General features: G+C 37.7%; 1 pseudogene; it reads right to left on the bottom strand.

The window, feature by feature from the left end:
- LOC138142692 (heat shock cognate 71 kDa protein pseudogene) overlaps positions 1 to 15454 on the bottom strand; it is a 57602-nt pseudogene that overhangs the window by 32089 nt on the left and 10059 nt on the right.

Here is a 15454-nt window from a genome sequence, read left to right as displayed (position 1 = left end):
GATGGGGGAGTCAAATAAGACAGGGGTTGTCTAATAAGAAAGACATGAATAAGCTAGAGCATATCCAGATAGGATGGACAGGATGGTAAAGAGGCTAAAAGTCATGCCATCAGAAGATGAAGAAAGCTACCTTCTCTCAGATACTCTGTTAGTAAACATTTATTTACTGACTCACACCCTATGTGAGTTCTCCATTAAGTAGTCTTTTTGGCAAGCACATATTTAGCATTCAAACAACATTGCCAGCCTGTTGGAATTGTGCTCTCTGCAGTAGAGTTTGAATGTTTGACAGTTTAGTTCGAGAAAGGACCACAGTGTCTGGCTAACAAAGTGCCAGGCACTGTGTTAAGCATTGAGGATACAAAAAATATTAAAAAGCAATCCCTTTTCTTAAGGACCTCACAGTCTAATAGGGGAGGCAATGTACCAACAGTTAAATACAAACACACTATAGTATAGGATAAATTGGAAATAAGCAAGAGAAGGAAGGAACAAAGACCATGCAACTAAGGAGACTCAGGAAAGGCTTCTTGTAGAAGGAGATGCTAACTGAAACAAGTCAGGGGAACCAGGAGCTAAAGAATTGCTGGGAAGGGGGACAACCCTAGAAAATTGTCAGAGTGGGGAGATGATTGGTTGATTGTTTGGTTGTTGTCCTTCATTCTTGAAGAGGATCAAAATGGCATCACTATGTCAAGCTACAATGAATCTGACTATGGCTGGTCAGTCCAATATGAGTTCAGAATGCTCTACCACAGGTTGGACACAAATAGTCCATGTGAACATTTTGGGTGAATTCTCTAAGTTGGCACATTTCATGTTTCTTTTGAGTTACTTCATTCTGCTTTGCTCATAGAGCACAGTGTCTTCTCTGATGAGGGCATGCCATGCTGAGTGCTCTTGTGCCAGTGTCTCCTATGTCACACAATTGATTCCTAAGTTATCCAGAGAGACCTTGATCCTTGTATTACTTCTTATCACCATGTGAACACTTGTCCTCTGCTAGTTCTCCATAAAATAGTCTTTTAGGCAAGCATATATTTGGTATTCGAACAATGTTGCCAGCCCATTGGAGTTGTGCTCTCTCTGCAGTAGACTTTGAATGTTTGGCAGTTTAGTTTGACAAAGGACCACAGTGTCTGGTATCTTGTTCTGCCAGGTGATCTTCACAATCTTACTAAGACCATTCAAATGGAAGTTATTCAGTTTCCTGGCATGGTGCTGGCATATTGTCCAGGAGATGGAGTGTCTTGTGCAAAGACCAACAAGAAGGCCCATGTCTCTGAATCACAGATTATCTGGGAGGAGAATGTAGGGTGTAGGAAGAATGCAGAGATGGGGGACAGGATATGAAGGACATTGAATGCCAAATAGGGAATTTTATACTTGATCCTTGAGGTGATAGGTAAGTGATATGGTCAGACCTGTGTTTTACGAAGATTGGAGGATGGACTGCAGCAGGGAGAGACTTGTGCAAGTCAGAGGCTATTGTAGTACTCCAGGCATGAGGTGAAGAGGGATGTCTACCCTGAGTCTTCTCTTCTGCAGAATAAACATGTGCAGTTTTTCCCAGGTATTTAAAGGGCTGGCCCTTATAAAATGGATTGGAAAGAGAGAGAGTAGGTATACGAGTAATGTATGGATCTTACAAACAGAAAGATTCAAACTTGATGTCAGAAACACCCTCATCATTCTCATTCCACACTGATTAGAAGAATCCCAAAGTAAATTGAAGACTAGCCTGACTCCTGTCCCTCCCTAAGGTTGCTTTGCTTCTTTGACTAATCTGGCTTGCTTGCCCTGTGATGCCAACTGGTTGACAGCTGAGTGGAGTTGGTGGGCCCCTTCTTTGCAGGAGTTGCTTCCCCAACTGAAGTCTGTGAGAGATAGGCTGGAAAAAGGCTGGCTGTTCTAGAGAATGCTGCCACTCTAAGGACTCTTGTATGTTTTTGTGTGTATTGCCAACATTTGGTCAACAGTTGCTGCTGGTAGTGATGAGGAAGGTGGGCTCCATTTTCACAGTGATTTTCCCCCTCAATGATATCTGTGGGGCTGGGATGGAAGCAGGTCTGGGGACTTGGGAATCCTGTTTTTTTCCCAAAGCACTTGGGTTCAGGGTATAGGTCTGTCTTTATCGGGTGTCTGGGAAGATGCTGGACAAGGCTGTGGTAATGTATTTATTTGTCTGGCACATTGGCAAATGCTGCCTTCTGTCTCTCCCTAAACTGCCATTGAAAAGCATTTTCCATTACTGTATAAAATAGTTCACAGACCTTCTCAAGCAAACAGAGTATATCCTAAAGGAAAATCACCAGGGGCTATTCATCTCATCTGCACAAGAGTCATAGAGAGGAGGGCATGGAGCCAAGATGGTAGAAAGGTAGCAGTAACTTTTCTAAGCTCCTCCATGAAACCTATCACTAAACTTTAAAAAGTGAATCTGAATGGATTTTAGAGTGATAGAATGCATTGGGAGAAGAAGCATGTCAGATTCCCAGCCCAGGAAAGTGCCCACATAGGTCTGGCAGGGGAGCATGGCTGCATCAGTGTGGACTAGAGAGCAGACTACAGCAGAGTGAGAAGGAGCCCCAGCCAGCAGACTCACCCATCCCAAGGGTGATTCGCAGCCCTCTCACCATAGGACTGGAGGATCAGAGCTGCATTAAGAGAAAGCACAGGGATCACAGCAGGGAGAACAACTTCTCCTGGGGCTATCAGCCCACAGGCTAGAAGTTTAAAAATCATCTACTTGAATTTTCAGAATCCAAGATGGCAAAGTAAACCCTAGCTGCTCTGATTCCTCCTCCCTGACCCAGAAAACCCAGAGATAAATGTCCCACCCAGAGTAAAATCCTGAAATAGTGGAAATAGCCTCAGGCTTAGGAGTCACTGAGAAAGGGTGCAACTGAGGCATTAAGGAGTCTGAAATGAAGAATAGGAGGGGTTCCAACAAGCCCCACCTCAGATGACCAGCAGGAGATCCAGAAGCCCAGGGTGGTGGAGCCAGAAGCACTAACAACACAAGCCCAGGTGGGCCTAAGCACCACCAGGGGAATCTATGGATACCAGCTGTCCTGTCTGCCAGCTGCTGAACCTGCCTGAGCTATAGCCCAGGGGCATAGAGGCAGAAATATAAAAGGGCCAGGCCACCCCTCCCCCATAGATTACTCTGGGAGCCTCAGCGTAATTCAGTGAAAATACAGAGAGTATTGGCCTTGGCCTCAATCTAGACACCCAGGGGCTACAGCACACAAAGTCAACAACCAGGCACCTAGCTCCCAGCCTGAGAAGCTTGGGTCAGAGCCCTCCGCACTCCAGAAGCATAAATACACTTAAAAGGTCAGGAAATAGGCAATTACAATGGGCTGGAAGCAACTTGCAAAGGCTAGACCAAAAACAATTGAATCCTATTATTGTGAATGAGAAGAATCACTTTCAGGAGACACCATGGACTCTGTATCCACACCTGAGACCACAGAAGGAAATATGAACTTTTCTCAAGCCCAAAAAACATTCTTGGAAGAGCTCAAGAAAGATTTTAAAATCCAAATTAAAGAGGCAGAAAATAAATTTAAATCTACAGTGACCAAATTGAAAAAAAAAAAAAAACAGATCTCACTGAAGAAAACAAATCCTGAAAAATAAAAATTTGTGAACTGGGAGAGGAGGTTCAAAATCTAACTGGAGAAAATACCTTCATTAAAAAAAGAGCTTCAAAAACTAACTGAGGAAAATAATTCACTAAAAATTAGAACCAGTGAAATCGAAGCTAAGGATTCTATGATGCATCAAGAGTCAGTCAAACAAAACATGAAGATTGAAAAATTAGAAGAAAGTGTAAAATATCTCACTGGAAAAACAACTGACCTGGAGAATGGATCCAAGAAAGATAATTTAAGAATTACTGGTCTACCAGAAAGCCATGATGAAAAAAACCGCCTGGACAACATCCTCCAAGAGATGGTCAAAGAAAACTATTCTGAAGTCTTAGAATCAGAGGGTAAAATAGTTTTTGAAAGAATTCACCAGACTCCTCCTGAAAGAGATCCCAGACTGAAAACTCCAAGAAATATAGTAGCCAAATTTCAGAATTACAAGGTCAAGGAGAAAATACTTCAAGCAGCCAAAAAGAAACAATTCAAATATCGTGGAACTACAGTCAGGATTACACAGGACCTAGCAGCTTCTACATTAAAATATTGGAGGGATTGGAATTTGATATTTTGTAAGGCAAAAGAGATGGGACTGCAACCAAGGATCAACTACCTGACAAAACTGAACATAATCTTTCAGGCAAGGAGATGGTCTTTTAATGAAATGAGGGACTTCTAGACTTTCTTGATGAAAAAGCCAGAGCTCAATGGAAAATTTGATCTCCAGTTACAAGACTCAAGAATGACATAAAAAGTAAACAAGGAGAAAACACACTCACACACAAAAACACACACATGCACACATGCACATAACTTGAGATGCAATAAGAGCAAACTTTTTACATCCCTATATGGGAAGCTGATACATGTCAGTACTGAAATTTATATGATTATAGAGTGTGGGTATAAATGAATTAATCTGATGATTTAAAAAAAAACAAACCTTATTAAGGGATTGTAGTGGGAGAAAAGGAAAGGATGAGGCAGAAAAAGGTAAATTACACCACACGAAGAGACATAAAAACACATTATAGTAGAGGGGAAGGAGGGAGGGAGACGAACATCATATGAACTTTATTCTCATTAGTTCTGGTTCAAATAGGGATCAACATAATCAGTTAAATTTAAGATTATAACATGAAAAAACAAAAACTCATTATAATAGAGGGAAAGGAGGGAGGGAGAGGAGCACTGTATGAGATTTAGTCTCATTGTTTTGGGGGCAAAGAGGGAATAACCTATTCTGATAAGTATAAAAATCCATTGTGCCCCATAGGCAGTAGGAGGGGTAAGGAGCAAATAAGAAGGGGATGTTTAGAAGGGAAGGAAATAGTAGTAAGGGGAAAGAGTAGGTAAAGAGGGGGTCACAGGGAGGGAATACTGACCGAGGTAATGATCAAAAGGAAAACTCTTAAGGAGGGGAAGGGAGAAGGAAGAAACAAAAGCATAAACAGGTGAGGGAATAGAATGGAGGGAAAGACACAGATAGTAATCATAAATGTGAATGTAAATGGGATGAACTCTCCCACAAAACAGAGGCTAATAGCAGAATGGATTAAAAACCATAATCCTACAATATGCTGTTTACAAGAAACACATTTGAAACAAAGGGATACACATAGGGTAAAAGTAAAAGGCTGGAGTAGAATATATTATGCTTAAGCTAAAGTAAAAAAAAAAGCAGAGGTAGCAATCCTTCTCTCACATAAAGCAAAAGCAAAAATAGTTATAATCAAAAAAGATAAGAAAGAAAACTATATTCTGCTAAAAGGCACCATTGAGAATGAAGCAAGATTGTTATTTAACATATGTGCACCAAGTAATATAGGATCCATATTTTTAGAGGAGAAGTTAAGGAATTATAGGAAAAAATAGATAACAAAATGATACTAGTGGGGGACCTCAGTCTCTGCCTCTCTGAACTTGATAAATCTAACCTCCAAATAACAAGAAAGAAGTTAAGGCAATGAATAGAATTTTAGAGAGGCTAGATATGATAGACCTCTGGAAAAAACTGAATGGGGATAAAAAGGAATATACCTTCTTCTCAGTGATACATGGCACATAGACAAAATTTTACCATGTACTAGAGCATAAAAACCACACAATTCAGTGCAGAAATGCAGAAATAGTAAATACATCATTCTCAGATCATGATGCAATAAAAATCATATGCAATAAAGAGTCATGGAAAGATAGGCTAAAAACTAATTGGAAAATAAATAATTTAATTGTAAAGAATGAGAGGGTCATACACAAAATTATAGAAAAATCAATAACTTCCTTCAAGAGAATGACAATAATGAGACAACATACCAAAACTTGTGGGGTGCAACAAAAGCAGTCCTTAGGCGAAGTTTTGTATTCCTGAGTGTATACATGAATAAATTAGAGAAAATGGAGGTCAATGATTTGGCCATATAATTAAAAAAGCTAGAAAAAGAACAAATTGAAATTCCCCAATTAAATACTAAATTAGAAATAATGAAACCAAAAGGAGAGTTTAATAAAATTGAAAATAAGAAATCTATTGAATTAATAAATAAAACTAAGAGCTAGTTTTATGAAAAAAACAATAAAATTGATAAACCATTAGTAAACATGATAAAAAGAAAGAAAACCAAATCATGAGTATCAAAAATGAAAAGGGTGAATCTACCTCCAATGAAGAAGAAATTAAAACAATAATTAGGAATTATTTTTTGCCAAATTGTATGCACATAAATTTGACAGTCTTAGTGAAATGGATGAACATTTACAAAAATATAAATTGCCCAGATTAACTGAATTGGAAGTAAATTAAATAACCCCATCTCAGAAAAAGAAATTGAATAAGCCATCCAAAAACTCCCTAGGAAAAATCTCCAGGGCCAGATGGATTTACAAGCAAATTCTAGCAAACTTTTAAAGAACAGTTGATGCCAATACTGCACAAACTATTTGAGAAACATAGTGAAGGAGTCTTACCAAATTCTTTATATGACATAAATAAGGTACTGATACCTAAATAAGGAAGAGATAAAATGGAAAAAGAAAATTATAGACCAAATTTCCCTCATGAATATAGATGCAAAAAATTTAAATAAAATATTAGCAAAAAGACTACAGCAACTTATCACAAAACTAATACACTTTGATCAGGTAGGATTTATTCCAGGAATGCAAGGATGGTTTAATATTAGGAAAACCATCTGTATAATCAATCATATCAACAATAAAACTAGCAGAAACTACGTGATTATCTGAATAGATGCATAAAAGGCTTTTGACAGAATACAACATCCATTCATACTAAACACACTAGAAAGTTTAGGAATATATGGAGTCTTCCTTAAATTAACAGACAGCATCTATTTAAAGCCATTAGCAAGTATTATATGTAATTGGGATAAGCTAGAAGCATTTCCAATAAGATCAGGGGTGAAACAAGGATGACCACTCTCACCCCTCTTACTGAATCTGGTACTAGAAATGTTAGCAGTAGCAATTAGAAAAGAAAGAGAAATCAGAGGAATCAAATTAGGCAAAGAAAAGACTAAGCTATCACTCTTTGCAGATGATATGATGATATACTTAGGGAATACTAGAGAATAAAGTAAAAAACTACTTGAAGTAATAAATAAATTTGGCAATAAACCCACATAAATCCTTGGCATTCTTATATATTTCTAACGAAATACAACAGCAAGAGGTAGAAAGAGAAATCCCATTTAAAGTTACTGCCTACATTATAAAATATTTGGGAATCTACCTGCCAAAACAAACCCAGGACATACATGACCACAACCACAAAGCACTTTTCACACAAATAAAGTCAGATCTAAGTAACTGGAAAAACATCAATTGTTCATGGCTGCATCTAGCTAATATAATAAAAATGACAATTTTACCTAAATTAAATTACATATTTAGTGCCATACCAATCAATCTACCAAAAAATTACTTTATAGAGCTAGAAAAAATAGTAACAAAATTCATTTGGAAGAACAAAAGGTCCAGAATATCAAGGGAATTAATGAAAAGAAATGCTAGGGAAGGTGGCCTAGCCATACCAGATTTTTATCTGTATTATAAAGCAGCAGTAATCAGAACTACTTGGTACTGACTGAGGAATAGAGTAGTGGATCAATGGAATTGATTGGGTACAAGAGACTCAGCAGTCAATGACTATAGTAATCTACTCTTTGATAAACCCAAAGACCCCAGTTTTGGGGATAAAAACTCACTATTTGACAAAAACTGTTGGGAATACTGGAATATAGTATGGCAGAAACTGGGCATGGACCAATATCTTACACTGTATACCAAAATAAACTCTAAATGGGTACATGATCTAGGTATAAAGGTTGATACTGTAAGCAATCTTGGAAAGAAAGGAATAGTTTACCTGTCAGATTTGTGGAGAGGGGAAGACTTTATGATCAAACAAGAATTAGAAAAATTAGAAAACATTATAAAATGCAAAATGGATAATTTTAATTACATTAAATTGAAAAGTTTCTTTACGAATAAAGCCAAGGTAACCAATATTTTAAGAGGGAAGTGGAAAATTGGGAAAGAATTTTTACAACGAGTGTCTCTGATAAAGGCCTCATTTCTAAAATAAACAGAGAATTTAATGAAATCTATAAGAATACAAGGCATCCCCCAATTGATAAATTGTCAAAGGATATAAACAGGTACTTTTAAAGGAAGAAATTAAAGATATCTATAAGCATATGAAAAAATGCTCTGTCACTATTGATTAGAGAAATGCAAATCAAAACAACTGTGAGGTACCACTTCTCACCAGTCAGATTGACTTAGATGATAAAACAGGAAAATGACAAATCCTGGAGAGGATGTGGAAAAACTGGAACACTAATACATTGTTGGTGGAGTTGTGAACTGATTCAACCATTCTGAAGGGCAATCTGGAACTATGTCCAAAAGGCTATAAATAATTTCATATCCTTTGACCCAGCAATACCACTTCTAGGCTTATATCCCAGAGATTATGGAAGTGGGAGGAAGACCCATATGTACAAAAATATTTATAGCAGCTCTTTTCGTTGTGGCAAAGAATTGAAAATTAAGGGGATGTCCATCAATTGGGGAATGGCTAAACAAGTTGTTGTATATGAATATAATGGAATACTATTGTGCTATAAGAAATGAGGAGCACGTGGACTTTGTATTTACATGGAGAGGCTTATACGAACTGATGCTGAGTGAGAAGAGCAGAACCAGGAGAAATTTGTACACAATTACAGACACAACGTATGTGTGATGACCAGCTTTGATATACTGGACTCTTCTCAGCAATGCAGGGTTATGAGACAACTCCAAAAGACTCATGATGGAGAGAGATGTCTACATTCAGAGAAATAACTAGAGAGAACAGAGTTTGAATGAAGATTGAAGCAAACTACCTGCTCTCTTTTTCTTGTTTGGTTTTGTTTCCTCTTTCCCATCGTTCATTCCATTGGCTACAATCTTTCTTTATAACCTGACTAATGTGTAATGTGGAAGTATTTGCAGATTCTATACCTGATTGCATGGGGTGGGGTGGGGAGGAGAGGGGGCAGGAGAAAATGTGAACATCAAGGCATTGTGGAACTCAATCTTGTAAATTTAAAGTAAACAAACAACTTAATAAAGACAAAAAAATTGGTCATGGAGAGGGTTGCCATGGCAACTACATCTTTTTAATTTCTCATTCTAGTTTCATTTTCATGATATTTTTGACACTGGTTTTAGATTTTTCCAGAGACTCTTGATTAGTTAACAGCCCCCAAACCATCATCTATTCAAGCAGATCTCTGTACAGCCTCCCATGAATGATGGAAATGCCTGAAAAGCATTTATTAAGCACTTTTTATGTACAAATAACTATACTAAGCACATACCCCCATTGACAATCCCCACTTCCTCATTCTGACCCCCACCAATCTATGTGCATATGGTAAATGTTATTATCACAAAGCAGTGTCTAATTTGGTAGAGCTGTCTACCTTGATTCAAAGGTGAAAGGAAATAGGATGGAGAAAAATAGAGTACCAGAAATCTCTTCGTTTAACTTCAATGTTGGGATGAGTCAAGGCATTTGGGTGTCATTGGACAGCTAATGGTAGCAGGTTTACTTTGAGCTAACACAGCATAGAAATACAGCAGTGATATAGTTTCATGGATATAGCCTCCATGTAGAAACACATTTGGTCATCAGGGCAGCGTGCCAGGGAAGAGTATGGTGACTTGAGTGGCCTCCAGAAATCCACTAAGTTCAAGAGGCTCTTACTGCCCATTGGTGGGACTTTTTATGTCCTTGGGAGATTAAGAAGCTACATCAGGGACACTGGGGTCAAGTGGGTTCCATTCAGTCAATCAGTCAGTCAGTCAACAAACACTTTTAAAATTTTAAACTTAAATACACAATGAAAAAAGAAACAAACATATATTAAAACAGATACAAAATAAGAAAAGAAAAAAAGCATTGCCATATGCACATTGGAATGTTAGGGATGATTCAAAATATATAACAATAAGTTTCCATTTCAAGAAAGACTATATAATAAACACTACACATCATGCTCAGAGCTGTCCATTTTTTCTTTGCTTCCTTGTAAGTTTTCTTTTGTTCTCTGCTGTGTACTTTTTTTTTTATTAAGCAATCGGGGTTAAGTAACTTGCTCAAGGTTACACAGCCAGTTATTTCTGGGTGTGGTGCTGAGTATCTGAGGCCGGATTTTGATCCAGGTCATCCCAACACTGGAGCCGGTGCTCTTACTTGCTGAGCCACCTGGCCGCCCCTAACTGTGTACTTTTTACATACATACATGTATACATATACATATACACATATTTGTATGTATATACACATACATATATTTCCAGAATACATATTTACATATATCCACACAAAGATAGATATACAAGTACATATACTTACACATACATATAGACATATATATATATATACATCATATAGATATATGCATTCACATGCACAAATGATTGTGCACTCAGTGCAGCTTCTGAAACTGAGATGCAACAAACTATGGATTGATTCTTTGCTGCTTCTGCTAATTTTGGCAATAACAATTAACACCAAGAAAACACAGGTGCTTATAAAGCCAAGCATGAGCAGCTTTCTAGAGGACTGCTGCTGTGAACAGCATCAAAGGTTCTGATTACATAGTAGAGTGAACTCTCTATTTATTCAGCAGTAAATTAAGGCAAAATATTCACAAAAATTAAAATACAGCATTCACAGTGTTATGACTTAACAATTTTATCACTAGAATGGCCACATAGTTTTCACCAAAGTGTTCACATAGTTTTAAGCAAAATATAACATTCATTTAGTAAAACAATCATTTAGTAAGTCCTTAATTCAATCATCCTTAAGGAAGCAAGTACAAAGGTCAAAGTTCTCTACCGCTAGGTCACATTGTATTAATCTCTTCAATCAAAAAGTCTTCTTTCTTCTTGATTGGAGATTAGTTTCCAATCATCCTTAATTAGCAAGTCCTTAACACAATCATCTAAATGTAAAGGTCAAAGTTCTCCACTCCTAGTAAATCATGATCTTCTCAGTTTGTATTAAATACCCAAGGAAAGGTCTTTTCATCTTGACTAAAGGCTGGCTCTCTGCTTCCATGGTTTCCCTTCCATGGTCCCAGCTCCTGCCCAAATCTGTCTGACTGCCACCTGGGTTCAAAGGCAGACAGCTCTCAGTTCTTTGTCCAGCTTCTTGTGCAGTTCCTGTTCCGTATTGAAGCTCATAGTGTCTGGTCCATCTCAAGTCCTTCACAGTTTCTATTCCTGGGAAGACAAAGCTTAACAAAGCCACAATATCATTCATGCACATTGCCAGCACCCTCATCAATTCACTTTCTACCTGAGAAATCAACATAGACCCAACAACAAAGTCTGAGGAATTAACACAAATCATCAGTATAGTACCAGGACCTCTGAAATCGCCAACAGGACCCTCCTCCAAGAATTCTATAAACATACAACAAGAAAATCCTCTTTCAGGGCTTCTGAACTAGCAGCAAGGTCCCAGGGATTCTGTAATAACAACACCGTCCTCTATTAGCAGACAAATCTGACAAAGTAACATCAAAGTAACATAAAATCAGACAAATTACCAGCACCACAGCTGTGCCTCATCCAAGTTCTCCTCTCTTCTCATTTCTCAGTTCTTCTACATTTTCAGTTCAGTCCTCAGTTTTCACTTCTCTTCTCAGTGCTTAGTTCTCAGTTCTCTTCTCTCTCTCCAGCAGTAACATCCCAGCCTCCAAATGCTTGCTCCCAGAAATTCTGGCTTCTCTCAGCTTGGGCTTTTCCTTATATATGGTATTAGCTCTTCTCTGTTCTGGTCCCTCCTGTTGTGTCAACAAGTCCATCCCACTGTGGAATTCCCAAGTTCTGGGTCTTAATACTTGACACAATCATTAACTTGGAACAAGGTGCTAAGTACGTGTTTGATTGCAAATACAAGGGGAAGAGAAGATCTTCAAATTCCCATTACTATTACAGTGCTCCTTCAGTCACCACCACACCATCCATATGTGGAACCCTTGGTTACAGAAAATGGAGAAGTTCTGAATGCTACAGATAAGTTCACTTACCTTGAAAGTATGTTTTCCAGGGATGTACACATTGATAATGAGGTTGACACATTGCCAGAGCTAACTCAGTGTTTGGGAGGCTCTGAAGGAAAGTCTGTGAGAGAAGTATTAGACTGTCTACCAAACTGAAGGTGATGACTTCATTGTTGTATACATATGAAACCTGGACAGTCTACCAGCACCATTCCAGGAAACTGAATCACTTTCATTTGAATTGTCTTAGTAAGATTCTAAAGATCACCTGGCATAATAAGGTACTGGACACTGAGGTCCTTACTTGAACTAAACTGCCAAACATTCATGCTCTGCTTCAGAGAATGCAATTCTGATAGACTGGCCATGTTGTTTGAATGCAAAATATATGCTTGCATAAAAGACTATTTTATGGAGAACTCACAACAGGTCAAGTGCTCACATGATGGTCAGAAGAAGCAATACAAGGATATTCTCAAGGTCTCTCTTAAAAATTTTGGAATTGATTGTGTGACATGGGAGACACTGGCACAGTACCACTCAGCATGTCATGCCCACATCAAAGAAGGTGCTGGGCTGTATGAGTAAAGCACAATTGAAACAACTAAAAGGAAATGCAGGATGTGCAAATTTAGAATATCTACCCCAAATATTCACATGGACTATTTGTGCCTAATGGGTGGTAGACCATTCCAAGCTCATATTGCTCTGATCAGCCACAGTCAGACCCACTAAAACTTGACTTAGAATAGTGATTTAATTTTGGTATTCTTTGAGAACAAAGAACAACAAACAACTATGTAAGATTGCATTATAGTTATTTGTCTTCTGTTTCTATGAGGGTGGATATACACCTCTTCCTTTGTAAGTCTGAGTTTTTTTTTTCTATATTTTCTAAGTCTACAAAGTCATCATCTCTTATACTGTAGCAGTATCTTAACCTTATGCTGTCTAGTTATTTTATGCAGTCGAAAAAATATTGGTATGACTGACATATAGTCTAGTTTCCTTATTTTCTCTTATTATTAAGTCGATTTTAGCTTTAACTTTCTCTGAGATCATGATTACTACCTCATGCTTTTTCCCTAATAAAGTCTACTCCTGATGTTTATTTTATGTTTATGTGTATCTCTTATTTCCTAACTCCTCTACTTTACTTCAACCCACTATCTTGCCCTCCTATTACTTAGCCCACCCCTCCTCCAAGGGTCCCTCCCCTATCCTCCCATTCCCATAAATCTAAACATCCTTTTATTACCACCCCCATCTCATTCCCTTATCATCCCCTCTAAAAACCACTCCTTTATCCTCTCCCTTAGCCTTTAATTTCTTTCTGCATTTAGAAGACTTTTATACCCTTCTAGATATATATGTATTGTTCCCTCTTAAGCCCATTCCTGATGAAAGTAGGGTCCCAGAACTAACAGTCTTCCTCCCCTATCTAATTCCTCTGTGTCACTTCTTCCTTTTGCACCTCATTTGTATAAAATAATTACTCTTCTTAACTATTTCTAAATGGATTTATTTTTAAAAATCATATCATATTCAGGTCTACCTTTCTTACTAACTACCTAATTACTAATAGCACTCTTAGATGTATGCTTTACATTTCCTCATGTAAAAGGTAAACAGTCTATCCTGATTGAGTCCCTTGTAATTAGTCTTTGATATGTACCTTATATTTCTTTGGATCTTAAATGTCAAATCTTCTATTAAGTTCAGGTGTTTTTTTCTCTTTTTTGGGGGTAATTTTTGTTTTGTTTGCGTGGCTCAGGCATGGGCACTGGTATATTCCATGACAAACAATTCATTTTAAAAAATTAATTAATTTATTTTTAGTTTTCAACATCCATTTCCACAAAATTTTGAGTTACGCTTTTTCTCCCTGTCTTTCCCCTACCCCACCCCAAAATAGGAAGGTAATAGGTATTGAATACCCCTTCCCATAATCTGTTCTCTCTTATATCCTCCCTCATAAACCACCCTAACTTTCTAGTAGAGCAAGATGGATTTCTATACCCCAATGCCTGTATATCTTATTTCCCAGTTGCAAGTAAAAAACAAAATATTTTTAAATATTTGTTTGCAAAACTTTGAGTTTCAGATTCTTTCCCTTCTTCCCTCCTCACCCACTCCCACTGGGAAAATAAGCAATTCAATATAGGTTGTACATGTGTAGTTACGCAAATCAGTTCCATAATTGTTATACTGTGAAAGACTAACTATATTTCACTCCATCCTATCCCTCCCCCCACTTATTCTAATTTTTCCTTTGACACAATCACATTTCTTTTTTTTTATTTCATTTTTCAAATGCTTTATTAACTTCTGATTTACAACATTAATTTCTGCCAGATTTTGAGTTACAAATTTTCTCCCCATTTTTCCCCTACCCACCACCCCAGAATAGCAGTCCCACAGGATATCCCCTCCTCCAATCTGCTCTCTCCCATATCTTCTCCCGTACCCCCTTAGACTTTTCCAGTAGGGCATGGTGGATCTTTTTGCCCCAGTGCCTGTATATCTTCTTTCCAAATTACACGTAAGATAGTATTAATAATAGTATATATGTATACGTAATTTTTAACATTTGATTTTAAAACTTTGAATTCCAGATTCATTCCCTTCCTCCCTTGTCATCCACCAATACTGGGAAGATAAACAGTACAGTATAGATTGTACATGTGTAGCTAATGCAAAACATTAACATAGTAGATATATTGTAAAAGACTGACTATATTTCCCTCCCTCCTATCCCACTACCCACTTGTTCTATTCTCTACTTTGATCCTGTCCCTTTTCAGAAGCCAGTGATTCCAAATTCCCTCCCCCCAGCCTGCCCTCCTTTCCATCATCCCCCCTCTCATCCCCTTCCCCCTATTCTCCTGTAGGGTGAGATACCCTATTTAGTGTGTATTTAATTCCCTACCTGAGCCAAATTCAGTGAGAATAAGGTTGACCCATTCCCTTTTGCCTTCCTATTCTTCCCCTCCATTGTAACCCTTTTCCCTTGCCTCTTCTTAATGAGATAGTTTACCCCATTCTGTCTCTCTCCATCTCCTCTCATTATATTCCTCTCCCACCTCTCAATTTCCCCTTTTAAGTATCATCCCTTCCTGTTAAATTGGTCCTGTGCCCTCTATCTATGTATACTTGTGTGTATATATGTAAACATATATACACACATTCACATATGTATTCATATGCCCATAT

The sequence above is a fragment of the Petaurus breviceps genome, unplaced genomic scaffold, assembly GCF_028583685.1.
Source record: "Petaurus breviceps papuanus isolate PSGF00001 unplaced genomic scaffold, PetGlider_PUasm1.0 90601, whole genome shotgun sequence".
NCBI classification, from domain to species: domain Eukaryota; kingdom Metazoa; phylum Chordata; class Mammalia; order Diprotodontia; family Petauridae; genus Petaurus; species Petaurus breviceps.
The sequence above is the reverse complement of the archived record's forward strand: the minus strand, read 5'-3'. Positions and strand labels throughout refer to the sequence as shown.